This window comes from Protopterus annectens, chromosome 11.part0 (genome assembly GCF_019279795.1).
Source record: "Protopterus annectens isolate FY-2018-M chromosome 11.part0, PAN1.0, whole genome shotgun sequence".
NCBI lineage: Eukaryota > Metazoa > Chordata > Ceratodontiformes > Protopteridae > Protopterus > Protopterus annectens.
The window spans coordinates 825234102-825256819 of record NC_056745.1 but is presented as its reverse complement, the minus strand read 5'-3'; positions in this window follow the sequence as shown (position 1 = coordinate 825256819).

Below are 22718 nucleotides of genomic sequence, written 5' to 3'. Positions count from 1 at the left end.
TACATTTGCTTCTGTTTCTACAACTTCATCACTACTCCCACTAACCATGTCTTGACAGGTTAAATTCCTAGGAATTTCTCCTGTTTTGCGTCTTTTTGCTGTGATTTGTGACCAGTAGAAATGTGCAGTCTCTAATGTATTTTTACGTATTGAATAGAAGCCGCGGTGGTGCAGCAGTAGCATTGTCGCCTCACAGCAAGTGGTTCTCCCGTTCGATTCTCAGCTGGAGGACCTTCTGTGTGGAGTCTGCATGTCCTCCCCGCAGTTGAGTGGCGTTCGAAAAGACATGCGTGAATGGGCGTGCCTTCGTTGAAGGTTGGACGTCGGGCTGGCACCTCAGCACCGTAAAAATCTACTGCCAATCATTAGCGGACTGGAGTTCCGCTGTGGCGACCCCTAACCAGGAAAAGCCGAAAGAACAACAATAAATCAAATATTGAACCTGGAGTAGTTTTACTGAAGAGCTTGAAAGTAAATTGGTAAACAAGATCAAGAAGTGTGCAAAGGATTGCTTTTTCAAACTTTAATGTTAATTTTCAAGGCTGTTCTTTTCTCTTGCTTATAATTATTCTGCTCCCTTGCCCAATAACATAGTAATATAATAATAATTATTATTATTGTTATTTATTATTATTTGTTGTTGTTATTATTATTATAGATTCTGTTCTTATGTTGCCTGCTCTTCCTTTAATTGCCTTCATAATGAAACGTGTTATGCATTCCTTCACTACACCAGAATTCATCATGTATGGAGGTGTAGTATGTGGGTGTCTACATTCTTTTCCCCTTACATATATTTTATTTGTGATGAATCAGATTATGTTTTGCCCACCATTCAACAACATTTCTCATGGTACTTTTTATATGATTAATTCGTCCTAATTGCCTAAGTACAGCTCACGTCCTGCTGTCTCCCCACAGGCTCTGCTGATGTATATTATCAAACAATAATTTCCAGTGCTAGTGATTTGTCAGAATGTAAAGAACTCACAATATTTCAGTAGCAGGTGGAATCCTTTAACTAGATGTTTAGTTATCAGTCTCCAGTTTGCACAAAAACGCCTTGAAAAAAATAGATGTTCATTCCTGCAGTATGACTAGTTCTAACCCCTCCATTTCTTACAATGAGCAGACAGAAATGAGCTATGAAATAAGTGGCGACAGAAACTTTACAAGAACAACTGCAATTTCATATCATACAGTACCAGCACACTGAGGAAAGCATGTTGGTGCTTTGTAAAAAATGATATGCTAGTCACCACTTATTTTTTAATCACTTCAACAGTCTGCTAAGGATACAACAAATGAACTTTAGCATTTTACTTGATGGCTGCTAGGTTCTGACAGTGTCCTAGCTTTTAAAATGGTTTATACTTGGCATGTCTTTGATAAAACTGTGTTTTGACATGAAACAGACAAGTTGACTAATGAACATCTACTACTTACAAGTACACCTTCTGTGAGCTACTACAAATGGTTCACCCTCTTCTTGTTGCAATGGTTTCATGACTTAAAATGTGCAATAAACACCCACTATGTTTGCCTCCTCTGCTCATCACAATGACCCTAACTTGGTTAACATGTCACAGATCCTTGTGTCTTACCGCAGCAGGGTATCTGGAGTTCTTTAGAAGTGAATGCAGATGATCAAAAGATATCCTTTAGAAGAGAAAGCCATTCAGTAATTTATAAATCATTCATTTGTGACGGTGCTTTACACAGTCTTTCAAGGCACTGTGTGATCTTCTGCTACCAACCTCTTGAAATGTTTCTTTTACCAGATGGGGTCAGAGGTCATTATGATTTTTTTTCCTTATGCAAGCAATTTCTACATTCTATTAGAAAATACTAATTTTCTCTACGATACAATATCCTTTGAAGTAACATGTATATTAAAAATTCTTAGGCTGCTTTGAAATATTGAAGGAATATATTTAAGTGAAGTGCTTTTAGGCAGGTTTTATTCCATATTCTTGATGACATAAAGATTTTAGCCTACAAAGTCAATAGTAAATTTTATTAAAGTCATTATTTTCTCCTTTCTAGAGTAGAGCTTGAAATAAACTACAGCAGACAATGTGTTCTTCCCAATCATCATGTTAATAATGCCTGTCCAGCTCTGTGTAACCACAGGGGCATCTGATTTAGGACCTTTGCTTTCCTTGAGTTCCTTATCAGTAACAATCAGCGGTATGTCGCATTTATTCACTTCTGAAAAAAAATATTGTGTTGTAATCTCAAACGAAACTATTACTAAATACTGAGAACAAAGAAATTTTGAAGAGGGTAGCTGGATGGGCAGCTCATAGTTCTTCTTGTCTCATTCTTTAAGTAGAGCTGCTTTATTACGCTATCCACCCTCAAAAGTATATATTTATCTGTATAAGGAGGCCTGTTTTTTCAGAAAGTCATGATTTCTTATTAAAACATTCTCTCTTCATCATGTATTCTTTGTATTCCTTGTGAAAAGTACTCTGATGTCTCTAAAGGTGTACATACAGCTTTTAAAGCAAAGATAACTGTCGTCGCCACAAGTAAAGCTAGTCAAACTTAAAATGCTTGTAGGAACAGTAACCGTTTTAAGGCTATATCCTTTTTTATGATAGTCAGTGGTCCTCATAATGAAAGCATGTATGCTGCATTTCCAAGAGGGATAGATGAAAGGTCTGTCCCCTAAAACAATGCAAAGCAGATTATCATATAATATAATAACAGTGCTCTCTCGAGGTTTATGGCTTAGTATATATAGAGCTATGCAATGAAATGTACTGTGAGAAACTGTCATACAAAAAAAAAGATTTGCTCTCCTAGTCTTGTATAACTTTTCTCAGACTAGTTAATTTGTTGTTTCCAGTATTTATATATAAAAAATCAAAACTAGACTGGTATAGTTCATTTCATTTTACGCATAGTCAAATATTTTCATTTCTCAAACCCAAGTAAAATCAGACCCAGAGCATTTTAATAGAATTTTTAATGCTGTCTGCAAAGCTTCAGTCATCATTTTTGCATCTTTCTTAAGTTGCATTTATAGCAGAACTACTCAGTCAAACTTTCCCATTATTTCTTCCAGGGAATAATTGAACATACTGTCTTGGACATAACGGGACGCTGGAACTACACTCATAAACTGTGTGGAACAAAATAATATAGTGGATGTATTTATATGAGAATACCTATTTAGTAATGGAAATCATAAAAATGCTATTATTTTGTCATTTGCTAAATATGTGATCTTCATTGTTTGAACTTGATTTGCTTGAAGTTGGACTGAAAAATACAGAGCCTTCAACAATCCATCATAGTGTTTTCAGATGAATAACTACAGACTATTCAAAAATCTGCCAACACAAAAACAACTTCCTGGTGGGTACTTTCTTACCAACATAAGTTAAGTCAAGGAATCACATAAGAATTAACTTTAAACTCCAGGTGATATACTACCTCAGAGTTCATATAGCAGGCCTAGCTTATGTTCACATATATGCACAAGTAACATATGTGTATGATGCAGAAACTCTTCCTGATATTATTTAAGATGCAGCTGTCTTCCAGAAGGACCTGCTCATTTCTGGTTTTATTGTTGTCTGAACAAATGGTTTGACCAGTGGCAGCAGTTTCCAAAGCACTAGCTTGCAATGACCACTGTGTTCCATGGGCCAAAGCAAACTGACAGGCGTCAGTGCTTACACCACTGTGCACTGCTGTGGACATACACAGTTGTGGGTGCTGCCTCTTTCTCTCTCTCTCTTTCTATTACACACACACACACACACACACACACACACACACACACACACACACACACACACACACACACACACACTCATTTCCTCTACAATACAGTATTTCATCACCATCATCTTTTTCCTAACAGTCAGTTATAGTTGGGTTGCTCGGACTATGCCAGTATTAAATCTCATAGTTGTGGCTACTGATAGATCACTATTTTAATAATGTCATCCCTTAAAGAAAGTTATCCCATTTTATTTATAAATATGTAATAAGAAAAAAAAAATCCATCACTATATTTCTCTCAGTGACGCTTGTTATACCTTCTTCCCAAAGTTAGTCCATTCAGTACTGAACCATGAAGTGTGTCCAACTTGTCAGTACTACTCCTGTAAAAAAGTAGATTTCTTCTTCCTGCTACCCTGCCCCATCATCTCTATACCGTAACACAATGCCATATTTCCTACTCTATGGCATCTGCTGGTGCCCGTGCATGTATAGTACAGCTATCAAGGCCCCATTATTGTGCTAGACTGAAAGCTATACAAGTAAAATATATGCTAATGTATTTCTTAATAATCTAAGATAGAGCAAAGGGACTACCTTGTTATAGACACAAGTCATGCAATTAGTACAGAGCTCAGGGTAAGGAACCTACATCCTGGCTTTCTCTTCACAGAAGGCCCAGACTAACACCACACACCGTTTGCATTTTCTGTATCTTTCATCTTCCTACAACATTGTTTTCCTGTTTTTACTATCTGTTGAGTCAACCAGAAATTAAAAAAAAACTTGTGTTTAAAATTATTTTCAGAAAGAAATATTCATTTACAATTCTCACCTGGTTACTTTTCTTCTGAGCAGATGTCTAAGCACTGTTAAGTAAAACAAACATAAATTCATAGATGAAAGGATTATGATCAATGCCTTCAAATCTTTTTTTTCTTCTGGATCTAGTAATGCAGGCTTTAATCTATGATTGAAATAAATTATCCAGCTATTTGCATAATATGTTTAACTTTGCTGGTTCATTTTGTTTTAGTGCCAGTCTGAATTCATTTTTGAAAATATGAATCATTAGTTTGTAACTATGCATGAATAATGGTAGTGGGTTCAGGAGTCCCCTTGTAAGAGCCCACCAGTTGATAGGACTTATGATTTAACCAGTGACTGTGATGTCATAGCTTAAGAGGTACAGGAGAAATCTGCCTGCACTTCATCTATTACAATCTGTCTGTCTGTCTGTCTGTGTATGAGATATGTATAAAGGAGGGATAATGCTCTAAAATGATGACTATTTCTCAGCTGCTTGAATAGTTTAGTGACAGAGCAGATGGAATGGAGATCTGGAATGTCTAGGTTCAAGTCATTGATAAAACATTAACTTCTTTACTGCTTTGCTCCTGGATTGGGACCAGGGTATATACTTCTAAAGATAGCAGCTCTGGTTCAGGAAGAGTGTTACTGCACTTTTAACTTTTGTAAATGTTTATATATAAATATATGTTTGTGAACTTATGCCAAATTATTGAGGGTACAATATGTGTAGCCTTTAGAAAATTAAATTTTATGCAACATCAATATTATTTCAGTAGGCGATCATGCATTTCTCTACGTGGACACTTTAATTAGTTGGTTATCTTATTTTTCGTATGCTTAAAATATACCATGGTCTTGATAATTTGCTGACAAATGCTGTGGAAGGGAGGGTTGAAAGCAGAAAGTAAAAGGCTACGACAATGAATTATTTAAAAAACAGTATAAACATATTCAGGTGACCACAAATTCTCAGTGTGTAAATGTTTTATATTTTATTTTGTTGTTGCATAAAAATTATAAGTGCACAATATACTTTATGTGCAGCCTAGGGGACTATTTCATCCACAATGCAGCAAAGTACAGCTTTCCCTAATTAAATCAGTAGGACACTGTTACAATATTCACAGTGAATTACTATAAACTATTAATATCATTCTTTTCCTTCTTTCTTTTTCTTTGTTTTTTTTTTTTTTTTTTTTTTTTTAGCTGCTATACACACAGTACTTTAACTCAGGTGCTTAATACAGAAACAGACAGCATTTAGGTCAACACAGGTGACAAGCTCCCCCCCCAAAAAAAAAATTATAAAATGATACTGAAATGGATATACAGACTGTTTCTACAACTGCAGTAAAAGATAAAAAAACAGTGAATATGCAAATAAAGATGTTTTAATATACAACATAGTGATCATATGCCCAGTCATGGCATACTTTTTATTAGTCCAAGAAATATGACGTTAAGAAATTTATCTTGAGAGCAAAGCTGGAGATGTGAAGCTTAATATTTATACTGAGAACAGATAAATCAAAGAAAAAGAAAAGTGTAGGAGAACAGTGTTTTACAGGTTTTAAAGCTGCTGGACATTTAGTGTTGCCATAGAACCAATGGCTAGAAGTGCATCTTTCTAATGCACAGCTTTAAACAAGCAATACAGCCTCCAAGGGTAGGCATTACAGTGACATAAGCTTCCAGTAGGAGTGGACAAAAATAAATGCACTAAGGATCAGGAATCCCTAAACTGCATTTGCTTAAAAAACTGCTGAAAAACACTTAAAGTGCTTTTTGAAGGGCGACAAGCCTCTCTGCACCCCCCTCCTGATATGGGTGCAAGGCCCTTCACCCCCAAACTTGTATTAACCAACTTCAAGGTTGGACCAATTTGAACAAGTGGAAATTCCTTCCAAAAGGGGCATCACTGCTGGCACAACTCACTGACAGTGATTTCCTATGGAGGAACACCAACTGTTGCAAGTTGAACCTCAGGCAATTAAAGCTCAGGCGTTCAGTCTTCCTCCACCAGTAGGGTAATGGTGAAATAATGGACCTTCTAGGGATGTTGTCAGACCTGACATTCCTACTCCTTGAAGGTCTATTATTTCACAGTAATGCTTACCCTGGAAGATATTATTTCTCTTAGAAAATGGGTCATCTGCCAAGGTAACTGTTAAGTTGTTTTGTATTTGCTTTTTTATTAATGCGTATACCTTTATGCAGACTCACACACATGTGTGTGTGTGTGTGTGTGTGTGTGTGTGTATACATATATATATATATATATATATATATATATATATATAGACATATATGTATATAGCTATAGGTATAGAAATAAATAAATAAATATATATATATATATATATATATATATATATATATATATATATATAGGTCTTCTACTTCACATTAATGAAATGCCACTTACCCGAATTCCATGTAACCAAGACGAAAACATCAAAGTGACATTTTAATGAACACTTGTATTAGCAATAGTTTAACTAGGGAAAGGAGGCAGTTGACCAACAAGAGCAAAATAAAACATAGCAAAGCATGTCAAACCCATCCAATTGGATGGCATCTCTCACCACTCACCCCAATGTGGGGGCTGTGTTCACCACCCCCCCCCAAATAAATATACCAACTCCGAGATCACACTATACTGGTGAAAAAGACAACTCCCAAATGCTAAAAAAAGAAGATGATCAACTATGACTCAAAGAAGACTGAGCAACCTACTTTCATAATGGGCATATTGTAAAGAATTAGAATACGCACATGCCATCTTTAATATTTATAGTATAAACAATGAAATTGTGCTCATAGCTCACTAGCTGTAATAATAATAAAGCATGCTGAGTAGATCAGTTGATTCTATAGTGTAAAAATATGGTGCACATCTGTAATAGATGAGAGAAATAGCTGGACATATTTTTGGACAGCATTAGGTCACCACATCAGTGATGCAATTTCTACTCTTATGACACTGTTTGAAGACTGACATGAATCCATAGATGGAACATGTACTCCTTCTACAGACAGAAGGGGATTTCCATGTTGATAGCAACAGCTTTTCAATGTTCAGTTTCCATTTTTATTTAGTGTTCTGGAGGTATCATAACATAGTTACATGATCAGAGCCTCCTAGGAGGAACATACAAACCCGCTATGTCTATGGGGAGCTGTTAGTATAAATGCATGTAGGGAAATTACTTCATTAGTGACAGTCATCCAGCCAATGTTCTCTAATGCTATGCACTTATGAGCAACTGTTCTGGAATCATTATAAAGGATGCAGTATGTTTAAGTTTGTTTAAGTTTATTAAATATTTTCCACAACAATATAGGTGTATTATTAGTACAGCTGTACGTCACTGGTTTTGAATCATTGTTGTGTAACACATCTTTTCAGGATCAGCTTTGCTGAACTTCATTGGAGACAGAAGAGTAGAAGTAGAAACATTTGGTTTAGTTTAGTAAAGGGTTCTGTGTGAGAGTCAGTACTGAAGCTGGTACTTGTCCTACCATTTCCACACCCTGTTAAAAAAATGTAAGGAAAAGAAGAAAGAAACTTAATAAAAAAAAAACACTGAAAGAAAAGTTATACAAAAATCTATTCTATTATTATTTTAGGAAACAGTAAGTATATTACTAAAATTTGGAAATTAAATATCTGACTGCCATGTAGTCAGATATATTGGAAAAGGGCCCTAGAAATCTTTAACAAACTTATCTATGAGCAAATGCTTGACATGATAAAAAATATGACTTTTTATTTGACAAACAGCATGGCTTTTACCCAAAATACAGTACCCATACAGTAAATTTCTATTTAACCTCACAAATTTACACAAATATTGAGAATGCCCTTTTAACTGGAGCTATCTTCCTGGATTTAAAAAATAGCTTTAAAATCTATTGACCATGCCTCTTACTGCATAATATTTCTACAGATTTTCAGCTGAAGTAACCATATGGTTTAGGAATTATTTATCCAATAGATCTTTCACTATTATGAGCCAAAATTCTTATTCGGCAACAGGATCTATCTCCAGTGGTGCTTCGAGCTAAATTCCAAGAATAACTATTCTTTTCCTGTAACAAAACTAGTCTTCCATGGGACTTCCCAACTTTAAGCATCCCAACGTATGCTAATTATGTAGTTTTCACATCAGCTCACAAGTAAGTATGACAGACATCTGCAACATTGCAAAACGATTTCTTTTTAATTTGAAATTGTCTCTCCAATAACAAATTAGCTATTAATACAAGGCTAGCCAATCAGTGAAATCATTAGATCTAGTTAGTGTGGTCACAATAATTATTGCTAATGTGACATCCTAACCCGATGTAAAGATAGGAAAATGGGGATGACTAGGAAATCCAAAGTCATGATATTTAACGCAGCAAAAAGACTAGCTAATGTTGGATCACTCTCTACTTCTCAACCATTCGGTATATAACTCCATTTGACAGCAAATCAAAAGTAATTTGGACTACTTTTAGACAATATTCTAACCTTTCATGATCATGTTAACTACATCTAAAGTTTTACAGCAACTTTTTGTAGCCCATAATATTTCAAACTCACTGATTTATGAAGCTTGGAGTAGGATTGCTACCAACATCTTAATACTACTACTTGAAGATGCTTTACCCATCAATGTCCATCAACCAGGACATAACACAACTTTAACACAAATAAATCCAAAAAGCTCAAACTAGTACCCAGCAAGTACACTTTGAACCAGAATCACAGCAGGTACCACAGAAAAGAAAATCAGCACAGTTTTGAAACTAAAAACAAGCTGGTTTAATAGTAGTTTAAAAGAGCATAAACGCAATTCAAAACACAGCGTTTTCATCTTATTCAGTCAGACTTCATCAGATACATAAAATTTCAGTTCAGACCAACTAATATATATATATATATATATATATATATATATATATATATATATATATATATATATCTCCCAAGACATTCACCAAATCACCACCGATAAAAATTTTCAGTTTAACATAATTAATTATGACTAGAGTATAGCTTGAAAAGAGCCTTATGCATTAGAGCATTAGAAGATTAAATAAGATAAAAAACATATTATAAAGGCATGGAAAACACAAAGCAGGTGGCAATGTAAAAATTAAATTATTTCACAGCTTAAAATATTTACATAGATAAAATGTTAAAATCTAATAAAATAAGTTCAACAGTTTATAACCTTAATGATGAAACATTAAAATGGGGTTGCCCCCTCTAGTGGTTCTTCTACTGAATGACATATTTAGTGTGAATAAAAAGTCCCAATTTTTTCTTTCATAGTTTAGCAGCTCTCAATTTTAATATGGGGGCTATGGATGTGTAATCATTAAGTCCTAGTGGGCTGGTGGCTTGCAAAGTCAATGGCCATCATACCTCCCTGTATTCAATCTTTTCCTCCCATAGTCCACCCCTAACTTCCCTTTTTACCTGCTCAAGTACAAAGAAGGAGAAATGTGCTCTCTGACATATTAATGTGTGTTCATAAAGAGCATTAGACTACTTTTTTACTTTGAATACCATAACGATGTTCATAAATCCTTCTCCTCAATTTTCATTCCGTCTTTCCGATGTGGAAGGATTCACATTCTCCACATAAAGCTAAAAATATGAGTCCGTTAGATTCACAGTTGTAAAATTGTGCACTTTCTATCCAGCTTGTTTTTAATTTCAAAACTGTGCTGTGGTTCTGGTACAACTTTAACACAAGCTACTAAAAATACGATTCTAAAATGTATTCACATTTCTACCTCTACCAAATACCATTGTACCTCTGTTCGTCAGGCAAAAATGGCTTTCTCTCATTTCTAGGTCTAACTACCTACTCAATGTTTTTACTTTTAAGCTTTTTAAGGAAAAGTACTCCCTATCTCTAGCAAATAAATTAATAGTACACACATTATTGTACTCCCATAGAAATAATACTGCCTTCAAACTGAATGGATCCCAGCTCTCACTAGCTGTTTGTGTAAGATCTGTTTACAAACTTGTTCTTGCCTATTGAAAGAGTTTAACTAAACATATTTATTATCAAGATAATCTCATTCATTTTAAGAAAACTTTGAAATCACATTTGGCTCCAGGTGGAATACAAATGGGATTACTTTAGAAATATTGGATACCGTAAGTCTATAACTGTATACAAAAATTGTTTTCCATGCTGCCTTCTCACTTACACAACTTGCAAACTTGTATTACTTCCACTTCTGTGGTGTAACCTATCTACAAACCACTGTCTTCAAAGACTCATGCCATATTTTGTATAAATAAGGTCATATCTATTGTGCAGACTGTTTATTTCTACTTGTTTATTTCATGCACTTTCTATTTAATCTTATACTTGATTGCTTTATGTTTTTAATCATCCAATTACTGTCAACTTCTATGCTTTTCTGTGAGTGCATTATAGTGTGGCTAGTGACTGCACAAGGTCCTGTACCAGCCCACTCAACAGGTTAACAAACAATAAGCAAAATAAGTGTCAACATTAATATTCAAACTTTAAAAGACTACAATATAAATTATATGCACAGGAATGAAAGATGGCTTCTGTGTTTAAACAAACCCTTGATGTTGTGGGGAGCAGAAGAACTGCTATCACATCATATTAATTTCCTTGATGTGCACTTGTTAATTGGGTTTATTTTTATTGTTTATATGACCTTTTACTAAATAAAATAAAAAATGATGATCCACAAATTTCAACAGCTTAATGAAAGACTAAGCATTTTCATTCCATAAACTACCGGAACTTCATCAGAGACATTAAAAAGTATAATTTCCATGCTTTAAATAGAAGGAATGGCAGCAAAATCACATTAAAAATATATATCAAACAAACATTGCAGTCATAAAAAAAATCATGAAAAATATGAATTTCATCACTTGAAAAAGTATCTTGTTTTACATTTTAAAAACCTTGATACATGAATGAAAATAAGTATAAATAAGTAAATAAAAACTTGGGACTATTATACTGTCAAATAATATAAGCTCTCATTTTTAACAGACTACCAATTGATATTGTGTCATTAATATCTGAGGCCAGTGTAGCATTAAGAAGAATCTGCCAAAGTAGTTCTCTTCAATATAATGCTCTGATCTATCCCCATGACAGGAGGTACTATGTTTTCCTCTCTAACAAAGGAAAATGTACTAAAATCTTTAAAATTTTTAGAATCATTGTGCCCCCTCTGTTAGTAATTGCAACCCTGCTGTAGGGTAATAGGAGGAAGTCTTTTTAAGGCACTATCCCCACCCCCCAGGGGAGGTCACAGATATTGTAGAAGAAATTATTGAAGGAGCAGGGAAAGAGTGTCAGTTTACCTTCAATTGACCAAGAATGATAGAAGTACTTAAGAAGTGATCGTATGAGTCACCAACCTCTTATGAAGAATGAGTATGGTCAGAACTGGCATTACCAGGTTATGGGACAGGTACTTTTATAGATTTTGATGGTTTTAAAATTTGCAGTTACAACCATCTTAATATTGCTCCATTATCTGACTTACTTTTTAATAAGGACTTCAAGTTTGTACCTACTAGAAGTCTGGATGTTGTTGATAAGTTGTTGGAACTCAAATCCTTTGTAAGAAGTCCTAATGTGGATTGTTTCATTACATCAAAGGACATTCCCGGTGAAAATTGTAATGGTTTAAGTATAAAATACTTTTAACTATCCTATGTTACCTCCAATTGCCCTCTTTGAAAGGTAATGTGAAAAAGACATTCAGACTTGGTGTGATCAAAGAAGGTAGACAATCTACAATCTTCCTAAAGAGGAGAAAGCCCTACTGGACCAAATCTTGAATGATAAGAACTCATAATCCAATATAGGTGGGGGAGTGGTTATTATGGACAAATTTGAATAATAGTAAACTGCTATATCTATTACTGAGATAAATTTGCCTATAGTAGGATATATATGTAGTTAAAAGTTCTGTTTTATACTTATGATGTACCATCTGAATGAAAACACTTTTTGATGTTTGAGAAGCCCAAAATCCCAGCCATATTTTGGAATATCTAAAGATCATAAGTCTATATTGGATCCACCTCTAAGGCTAATAGTGTCTCCAGCTCATTCTAAAACAGAGCCATTGGTGATATGTGTAGATTCAAAATTAAAGAAATTTTGGAGAATAAGGAACATATTTTAAAGGATTCCTGGCATTTTTTGCAGACCTTATCCAAAACTTGTTTTTTTTTACAACATTATTGTTGTTACTATTGACACTAAAGATTTGTTTTTAGGGATATCTCATGATACAGGCATGTAATGGTTCTCTGATTGGTACAATGTTCACCAAAGTTGAGTTGAATATTATTTATCTCTGTATGGACATAGTATTAAAATATTTTGTGTTTTTTGAGGGTGAATACAATAAGTAGTTAAAGGGTGTCACTATAGGAGTGAACTCTGCACCAATATTAGCTAATGTGGTGCTATGGTTTGGGGAAAAACATTTTGTTTTTCCTCACTTTTTTGGTCACCCATTTAATTATATCTGAGGTACCTGGATACTGTTTCTATTATATGGCAGACCAGAGCAGATGAATTAACATATTTTAATGAATATGTTAATGCTTCTACAAATTTGCTGCAATTTACTTATATTTTTATTTTATTTTATTTTACATTTGTTGACCGGGCTAGTCTAGCTGGATATATGTCCATTTTCAGTAGAGGCCCGGGGATAAAAGCTCCAGTATTTATTACAGGTTAATATAATTGTTAAACAATGATTATAGTAGCATGAAACAGGTAAAACCATACATAGTAACGTCATACATAGTAATTACAATAAATATAACATAAAGTTTGCTAAAAATGCTTTTAGGTGAGTAGGGAAAGATATTAGTGTTATAGGGAGAGTAGAAATGAAAAGAGAAGAGAAAGAGAAAAGAAAGTAATTCTACTTCAATTCATTTTTGAATGTTCTGGTTAGGAAATTTTAATCAAGAATTTATAGAAAGGAACCCTATTCTAATGCTTATCTTCATTGCGATAACCAACATCCTTGTGGCAGAAAAGATATTTGGTAAAGGAGCAGATGATAAGCTTAAGTAAGCTAATTTTGAACAATCATGTCTTTAACCAAGAAATGTTGATTTTTATGTGGTAAGTTTGTACAAAGTGGCTACTCCCTAATTTGTTACAGGAATTAAGTGATTGAGTTAGATGTCAGAGGGATATTAAATATAAATTCCTTTTACATGAGGATGATGTTGGGATATGTAAAAAGAAAATTAGTAAAGATGTGTTCTTTGGCTCTGGAATACAATAGGGGTGTTGCACCTCTTATGAAATTAATCATCAATCATTGGACAAATGTCTTTCATTCATTTGATTTGGTGGGGAGATTAGGCTCAGATCCAGAATTTGTTTATATAAATAGTTTTAACTTGAAGACCATTTTTGTGAAGAGTAATTTTAAGGCAATGACCCCTAATAGAAATATTGCAATGAGAGAATGTAGAGCCTGTAAGCAATGTAGATATATTCTTCTTGCCATTCACATCATCATTACAGTCTTTCCTAGAGTAATTTCCCTGACTGGCAGTTATAATTGTAACGCTAGTGGGTCATCTATATAGTATTATGCTCTACATGTCCTGCGTTTTATGTGAGCAAAATGGGATGAACCTTTGAAAATTAGAATATATCAACATCTTTCTGCTATCTGGAGAGGTAATACCTTATACAGACATTCTAAAAAATGTAAAGATTTTAAATTATTAAGGGTTGGGAGGGTGGCCTAATGGTTAAGGTGTTTGCCTTATAAACACAAGATACAGGGTTTGAGTCTCACAAGGAATAATTGGCTAGGCTTAAAATGGCTTGCAAGGGCAGTTAGCCTAGTACTAATCTATGAACCTATGAACCTACATTGGAGTGGAGAGAACTACATTGGCAGATTCTTCTTAATGCTACAGTGGCTCCAAGTATTAATGACACAATATCAAATGGTAGTCATTTATTAAATGAGAACTAATATGATTTGACAGTATAATAGTCCTGGGTTTGTACTTTATTTATTTATTTATACATATTTACATTTGTGGAGCCAGGTTTTTAAAATGTAAAAGAAAATAGCTGAACAGATGATGAAATTCTTAGTTGCATGATTTTTTTTATGAATGCAATGTTTCTTTTATATGTGTTTGTTGAGTGTGATTTTGGCACCACTCCTTTTATTTAAATTAAGGAAATTATGCTTTTTAATGTCTCTGATGAAGTTCTAGTTGTTTATGGAATAAAAGCTCTTTGTCTTTTATTAAAGTTGTTGACATTTGTGGATCGACATTTTTGTTTTATTGAGTATGCTAGTATGCTAGGTTTGTGGCTTAGTTTATTTGTTTTTTATTATCTTTTACTGAAGATGAATAGGAACTTATTATGACAAAAATATTTTAAAGTGAAAAGCTTAACATGTATTCCTTCATATTAATATAATAGTTGTAGAGTAGGTGTTAAATGTATTTGTTTCTGCTAGAGATACTCTGAGCAAAACAAAAAATCTGCTTTACGATTCTCTAGTACTTTATCTAAAGCTTGGTAGTGAAGCTTTGAAGTTCAGTTTTTGAGTTTTAAATACTTTACAACTTATCAACAGTGAATAATTTGCTTTGTGACCATAAATATGCATTTCCAAAAAAGGATGTAAAGAAGAAAAAATAAACGTAGTCTTAATTATAGCATAGAGGTACAAAAAAAATTAACCAGAAAATTGTGATGGTGGGGGTGAAATCTTTAGATGATAATCAAGTAATGTGATAGCCAAAGGTAAAGTAAATGAAAAAAACAGTTTCACAAGTACAGAAGAAAGAAGAAGTTGTATAAAACATTAACTGAACATCTTTTAACAATACAAGCGAAAATAAAGTTTCATTTGAAGAGAACAGCTGAAAAGATAAATTGTCAGAATGCAAGAAGTAAGGAAAGTTGAGTGGTAGCAAATGGTATATACATAAAATAGGGAGAGTTTCCATTATGTTAGTTCAACAAAGCAACATACACTTCAAGTTTATGGGTCAATATAACAAAAGATTAGGGAGTGGGGTGGTGGCAGGCAGGTAACACTTGACATTATACACTGCTGCAGTAGTGACAGGTGGTGATTATGTTAGGGGCATAAAATTCAGCAATCACAATTTTAGAGCAGTGTAAACAGCTATTTTGCTTTATAATCACCTACTTTTATAATGACCATGATTTCTGCAACGGTGCTACTTCTGGGTGCATGATGATGATAAAACAAATTTCAACAGATTTCAAGGGGATTAACTGTAGCACACATAGTTGTGTAATATGGTGAATATGAAGCAATTTCAGTAAGATTATATTTTTATATCTTTTTACATTGATTTCTTTCAGAAGCATAGCTAGGGTGGGGCATGGTGGGAAGTTGCCCCAGGTACAAGATCTTAGGGGCATGATCAGCAGTTGCCATTAGGGCTTTATTACAGTAATAGCATTAATTGTTGTCATGGCAGAAGCAAAGAAGTGCTTAGTGTTTGGTATGGTAACTGTATCAAACCACTTGCTACTATGTATAGTTTTATTTGTTTAATTTTATTTTGTTTATTTATTTATATAACAAAAATAATAATTTTTACTTACTTAAACTCCTACCACTTTCTAATTTAGTTTTTTTTTTGCATGTATCTTTACTGTTACTCCTTTGTATATCTTATACTATAGTTTTATATTTTATATTTTGTATTTTGCATTTTTGTATTTTTTTCTATTCCATATGTCTTTGGAGCTTTTCTCCCCGGGCCTCTACTGAAAATGGAAATGTATCCAGCTAGACTAGCCCGGTCAACAAATGTAAAATAAAATAAATTTGTGGCTTGCTATTTTGGAAAAGTAGAAAAATAGTTTTTTTTTTTTGCTTCTGAACCTCTTAACTTAGGAATTAAGGAGTGTGAAATGGTGAAAGCAAACCAAATGGTCTTAGGAGACCCACAATAGAAATGGAGAACTGGTATTTATTTTTATTTATTTATTTATTTATCTTGCTTCTTAACTTAAGAGTTTAGGAGTACAGATTAGGAACAGCAAATCTAATGGTTTTAGGAGCACCATAGTGGGAAATGGAAAATAGAACGTTCCCGTTTTTCTTTGTGCTTCTCAAATTAAGAGCTGTTTTACACTTGTTCCAGCAGCTATTATTTGCCATTTTTATAATTATTTGAACCAGATGTACTACACCTATTATTTTGTAGTATATTATATGTAAACACTTAGCAACTTCTGTTTTCTTAATGTATCTTTTCCTATAATTCTTAATCAAAATGATTTATGACAGTTTTCAGATAGTTGTATGTTAATACTGTACCTTTGTACCCAGGTCATGACTAAAACATGTCAGTAGACCAGTTGACTTACACAGTTATCAAATTGCAAAATTTGCAAAATAAATAAATAAATGTATACATAATTACATACATACAGAAATAAATTGTTCTTCTCTGAGCTTTAATTTAGTTATATGTGTCTGTATCTTTCTTACTGTTTGAAAAGTTCTTTTGCATTTTATGGGGCATACTCGTCCTATTTTTATGGAAACAGCTTTGATGTTATTAATCAGTTTCAATGTGTGTGACAATTTGGTTACCTCCATCAAAGTACTTTGGTCATCCCGTAACTCATACTCTACTGTCTCAAAATCTACACCCTTGGACTGCAGGTCCCCTGCTAGGGCTATTATGCCTTACTAAAAACAGACCAAATGGCTTTGTTGTGAGAGCTACCTTAAATCTGCCCCCACTAAACAGGCTCAAGATATCCTATTCTGAATCTTAACTACATCAGGATATGTGGAAAACATAGTGTTAGTTTCTTCTGAAAGCTGTAGAACATATTTTATCTTGCACAAACACCCAACAGTTATTTACATTCTGTATCAATTCCTTCCTAGATGTTTGCAAAAATGGGCACAAAATAATGATAATTGAGTATTGTATGTACTTTTTCTTCAGTCCTCTCTTCGTCTTTCTAACATAACTTTTTTACTTCTCACTTTCTATTTTTTTCCTACTCTCCAGTTCTCCACTCCAAGTTCTCACAAGGGAACGCAACAAAAAGAAAAAAAAAGCAAGGATTCCGGAATTATCATCTCCTTGACAGACACTAATGTGCAGTCTTTCCTCCATACCCACTGAATGCATAGTTATATGTTGATATTGTATATGTGTAGAACATTATAAGTTTCAAATTCTGAACAGAACAGTATCTTTCCCTGTCAACTAACAGTGTTCTGCAATGACTTAATGCTTATGTCATGACCAAAAGTGTGCTCTGTTCATAGACATAACATGATTTTTTATTATATTTTATTTAACCCACCATCATGTGATTAACATACAAAGAAAGTATTCATATATGCCTATACATGTATTTATCTGATTCATCTACCTGTTATACGTATTGTGCCAGCAGTGAAAAACAATTAACTGATTAATGACTGCATTTGTCTGCTGTATGATCCAAATGTATTTAATATCTGTTCTTTAATATTTTAGATTGTATGCTAACTATCTCTTCATGTGTTTTAATGTAAATTTTATCTGAATACTGGCATACATAAATGCACAAGCATTTTTAACTCAGGCCTTAATACTGTTAAGACATTATGCTAGATTTCTGTCCTTCTTTATTGTCATCAAATGCATTAATTCTGCACTTGAATGCATGCATCGTGCAAAACTAGGTATTTATTTTACAAAATATATCATGCTTTTGTGTTTCCTCTGTGATATCACATAATATAATAAACATGAAACCATGACATGTTTTGTAAAGTAAATACCTAGTTTGTCATGATGCATCAGGCCCCTAACAGTAAACAAGCAAGCAGCAGCAGCATAAAAGGTAACCATTTGAAATGCCAGGATTTGCTAGAGCAAGTCTTGAAATGTAGGGAATGAATGGCTGAAAGATTGCACTTACATATTGTAAGAATGAGATGCCATTTCTCAGAATATTCCCTTTTCTCTGAGGTATGGTGATCTTAGAGTTGGTATATATTAGTTTGGGAAAGTTTTGAGAAGAGTAATTTTCAAGATTTGCTCTTTTCTGAGTTTTCAGGGATTTTTTTCTGGCATTTTTTGGCACTCAGCATTTCAAGTGCTGACATTTCAACAGAGAGTCCAACAAGAGAAAATCCATCTCAGTCTATTTTTCTTGCATTTAGGATCCTTATTTTTTATAGTTCTTACTGTGTATCATATTCCTTCTGTTTTTGTTTCTTGAGGTTGTCTGAACAGTTAGAAGTCAGGGAGACTAATCCATGTTAGAGAATCGGCAAAGCATACATCAGCACCCTGATTGCAGAACGAACGTTCAACAGCAGGGTATTAATGTATAAGTAATGCCTGCTGAAAAATGAGTCCACCACTTCATGGCAGCATATCAAGCTGCTGTGGAGCTCAGACTGCATAAAAACTAACAGCTGCCATTACTTTACACTCACTAAGCAGCGCTTTTGCTGATTAGTGAGTCAAAAAAACAAAGAGAAAAAAAGTATATGTGTATGTATGTATGTGTATGAGTTTTCATGTGACTGTCTGCATGTGTGAGCGAATGAATGCATGAAAGCAGAGAAGACTGTGTGAGTGAATTCATGTATGAAAGCAGATGAATGTGTGTATGAGAGAGATCGAAATAGTGAGAGCGAAACTGTGTGAGTGAAAGCGTGTATGAAAGCAGGGGAGACTGTGTGTGTCAGAGGGATCGAGAGACAGTGACAGTGATCTTGTTTGAGTGAATGGATGTATGAAACCAGAGAAGACTGTGTGAGTGAGACTGAGAGAGAGAGAGAGAGAGAGAGAGAGAGAGAGCCGTCTTGTATACATAGCTCTCAACTGTCCAAATTTCCCCAGAATGTCCAGATTTTTGCCTCATATTTTTTTGTCTGCTCCTCATAAAATTTGTGGTTGCGTGAAGTTTTGTGGCATATCAGTGAGGAGTGAATTCACTAAGTAATGACAAGCATTTGAGTTTCAGGCTTTATATCTTTCAGAAAATATATTGTAATGCAAGACCTTTTATTCTAGCAATGTTCTAAGTGTATAAGAGCAATATTTAAATTTTGCCCCTTTTTTGGGGGCTTTGCCCCCCATTATTTTTGGCTTTGTCCAGATTTTTTTGTACTAGGTGGTTGAGAGTTATGAATTTTTTGTGCTAGGAAGTTGAGAGTTATGCTTGTGTGAGTGAATGTGTGTATGAAACCAGGGGACACTGTGTGTATATATGTAGGCGTGTGTAAAAGCAGAGACCATGTATGAGAGAGAGAGAGACAGAATGGTGTCTCTGTAAAATTGTTGTGTTTTACTTACTTATTTTTTTTTTTAAGTATTATGTTATTTTTTTATATATTTTTGATGCAAAATGCTTCCTCCAACACCTTTAACATATACTACAGAAAGTTTGAAACATTAGGCAGAGGAGCTATTTTACATTAAAAATATATAAAAAAATAATATAGTGTTTAAAAACAAAATAAGCAAAACACGGAAATTTTACAGAGAGCCCATTCTCTAAGTGCAATAATGCCCGAGCCCAACAGGGTGTATGTTAATGTGTAATTAATGCCCTTACAGGGGTGTAAAGCCCTCCACCTGTGGCATTGGGCCTCATAACACCCCTGGGTGGGTGTTAATTACACATTAACACACACCCTATCGGACATTATTGCTTACTTATATAGCCACATCTAGAATATATTCCTCTGGGTGTCAGAGTCCATTTTTCTTCTTTCCATTTCTGCATTACCTTTCTGCACATTTTTTCTTGTCTGGTCTCTTGGAAACCACCTTAGACTATAATGATCTGTCCCTTTCTTTGTTGATCACTCCCCCTTTTGGGGCTGTTACAGGCTTAGGTCCTTCCTTCACTGGTCTGCTTCCTTTTATTCCTATTTCCCCTTCATCAGACTTGTTCTTAGCATTTGAATTCACCTGGCTAACCCTTTGGTCACTTAAACTTACGTGCTCTTGTTTTTTTTCTTGTTGGCTATGAGTTGGTGTACTCCTGTGTCCTTCTACTTTTATTAATTTCCCACTGCATTGTTTAATATGAAATTATTGAAATTACATGTTGCAGCTGCCACCCCTTCTCTCCTCTCATCTCCCCTTCATCACTCTCTTGTAAAATATCCAGATCACTGATACATCATCAAATAGCCTTACCCTGTCCTGGTAGGCTACAAATACTGTCGCTATATACATAATTTGTGAGGGAAAAATCCCTCCCTGCCAACTTTCTACTTAGGAACTCTGCTTCTTTTATTTTTATGATGTAGAGTGGTAGAGAAATCCTCTAAAAATTGAACAAGATGGTGTTGCCAGGTTACCCCTTCATAACTTATACTTTTCTGTACTATCCAATATTTTGTTTTGGAAGAACTCACAGCCATCAGTACCTGCCTGGGTACTGTTCACTCAGGCCTTCTCCACTCAGTTTTATGGATTCTGCCTTTTTTGAGCATTAGCTGCTCTGGGGGGTGTAATATATACTCGAAGTTCAACAATTTCAGGGAGTCCCCTTGACAAAATGCATTCAAGAAGCCCTAGAATTCAGATTTTGCACCTTCTGGTGTGAATTTTCAAACTGGCTATTTTGAAGGTGAGGTAGTATATATATTTTTTTAATCGTCCCTCTTCTGTCTTGTAGTATCTGGTATCTACTGTGCTGACTTGCTATCTCCTGTGATCGTGCTTATATACATATACATTCATCTGAGTAACTCAGTTTAATTTATCCAAGTGTTTTGGGTTTCTAATAGCATGATGGGAATGGACCCCATTCTAAGTTAAAATATGATTAAAGTTCATGAAATTAGTATCGTTTTAATCTTTGACGTTAGCCAAAAGTGTTATTCGTAGCACCTGCAATGTGCCCAGAACTGACTCCTGCAATTCATATGGAGTTACATGTATCGGTAACATATCTAAATGTGCCTGTAGATTCTTTTTTATGATCTCTATTATTGGAACTGTCTGGGTATCTTTCTTCCACATTGCCCTTGTCTCTGCCTGCAAATCCTGGTATTTTATGAGTTTGTGTCTCTCTGTGTGTAAGACATTGTAATCACTGGATGTAGCAATTTCAGTGATCAATGCTACTTTTGTCTTCTTTTCATGGACTACTATATCTGGTTTTCTCACATCTATTTTTTGAACTGTTGGTAATGGGTGATCCCATGTGATATAAACTTCATCATTTTCTATAATGCTTTGTGACTCATGTTTCCAATGCCTCTCAGCTACTTCAATATTATAATGTTTACACATTCTTCAATGCAGCAGTCTTGCTACATTATTATGCCTTTCTGTGTACAGACCTTCTGTCATTAGTTTATCATACCCAGCAACAAGACTTGCGACTGTTTCCTTTTCTGTTTTACAAAAGCTGCATTTGTCTGTTTCTCCAGCATGTTCAATGAGATTTGTAAACCAATGTGTGTGTAGTCCACTGTCCAGGGCTGCCAATATTAACCTTTCATATTTTAGTTTAAATTCACCTCTCCTTAATTCCTGCTTTAAATCAGGATTGACATGAGGTTGTTCCAGAAGTTTTCTGTACTTGCAACTATATTTATGCATTTTCCACATTTCTTGCCTTCTCATCTGATCCTTCATTTTATATTCTTTATTTTGTTTCTTGGCACATTCAGTTGTTGTCTAATTTTTATCTACTTCTGATCTGCACTAAATGTATTATACTGTAAATGTTGTCAAATACCTGTTGACTACTATATATTTTTTCTTCTCTGCATATTTATTTCACTTCTTAATGTTATTCATTAAATCATGTTAAAAATTTGACTAATGATTTGCTGTCAGCAATTCCCAATACTTAAAATCTTGATTCAAAAAAGTGCATCATCATTACGTTTATTCTATGATATTCTTGCCCTCATATCAAACTGCTGCAAGATATAATGCCTTGCTCACATTTTACCACAATACTGTACAATTATCTGCAAATATATGTATCAGTTTCTACAAATGTTCTTCGGAGTATTCACTGTTGCAGTCCACACTGCTTGTGACCATCCAGATTTCCAGAGCTCTACCCTCCACCAGATCTCTTTCTAATACTCGAACAGCCATATCA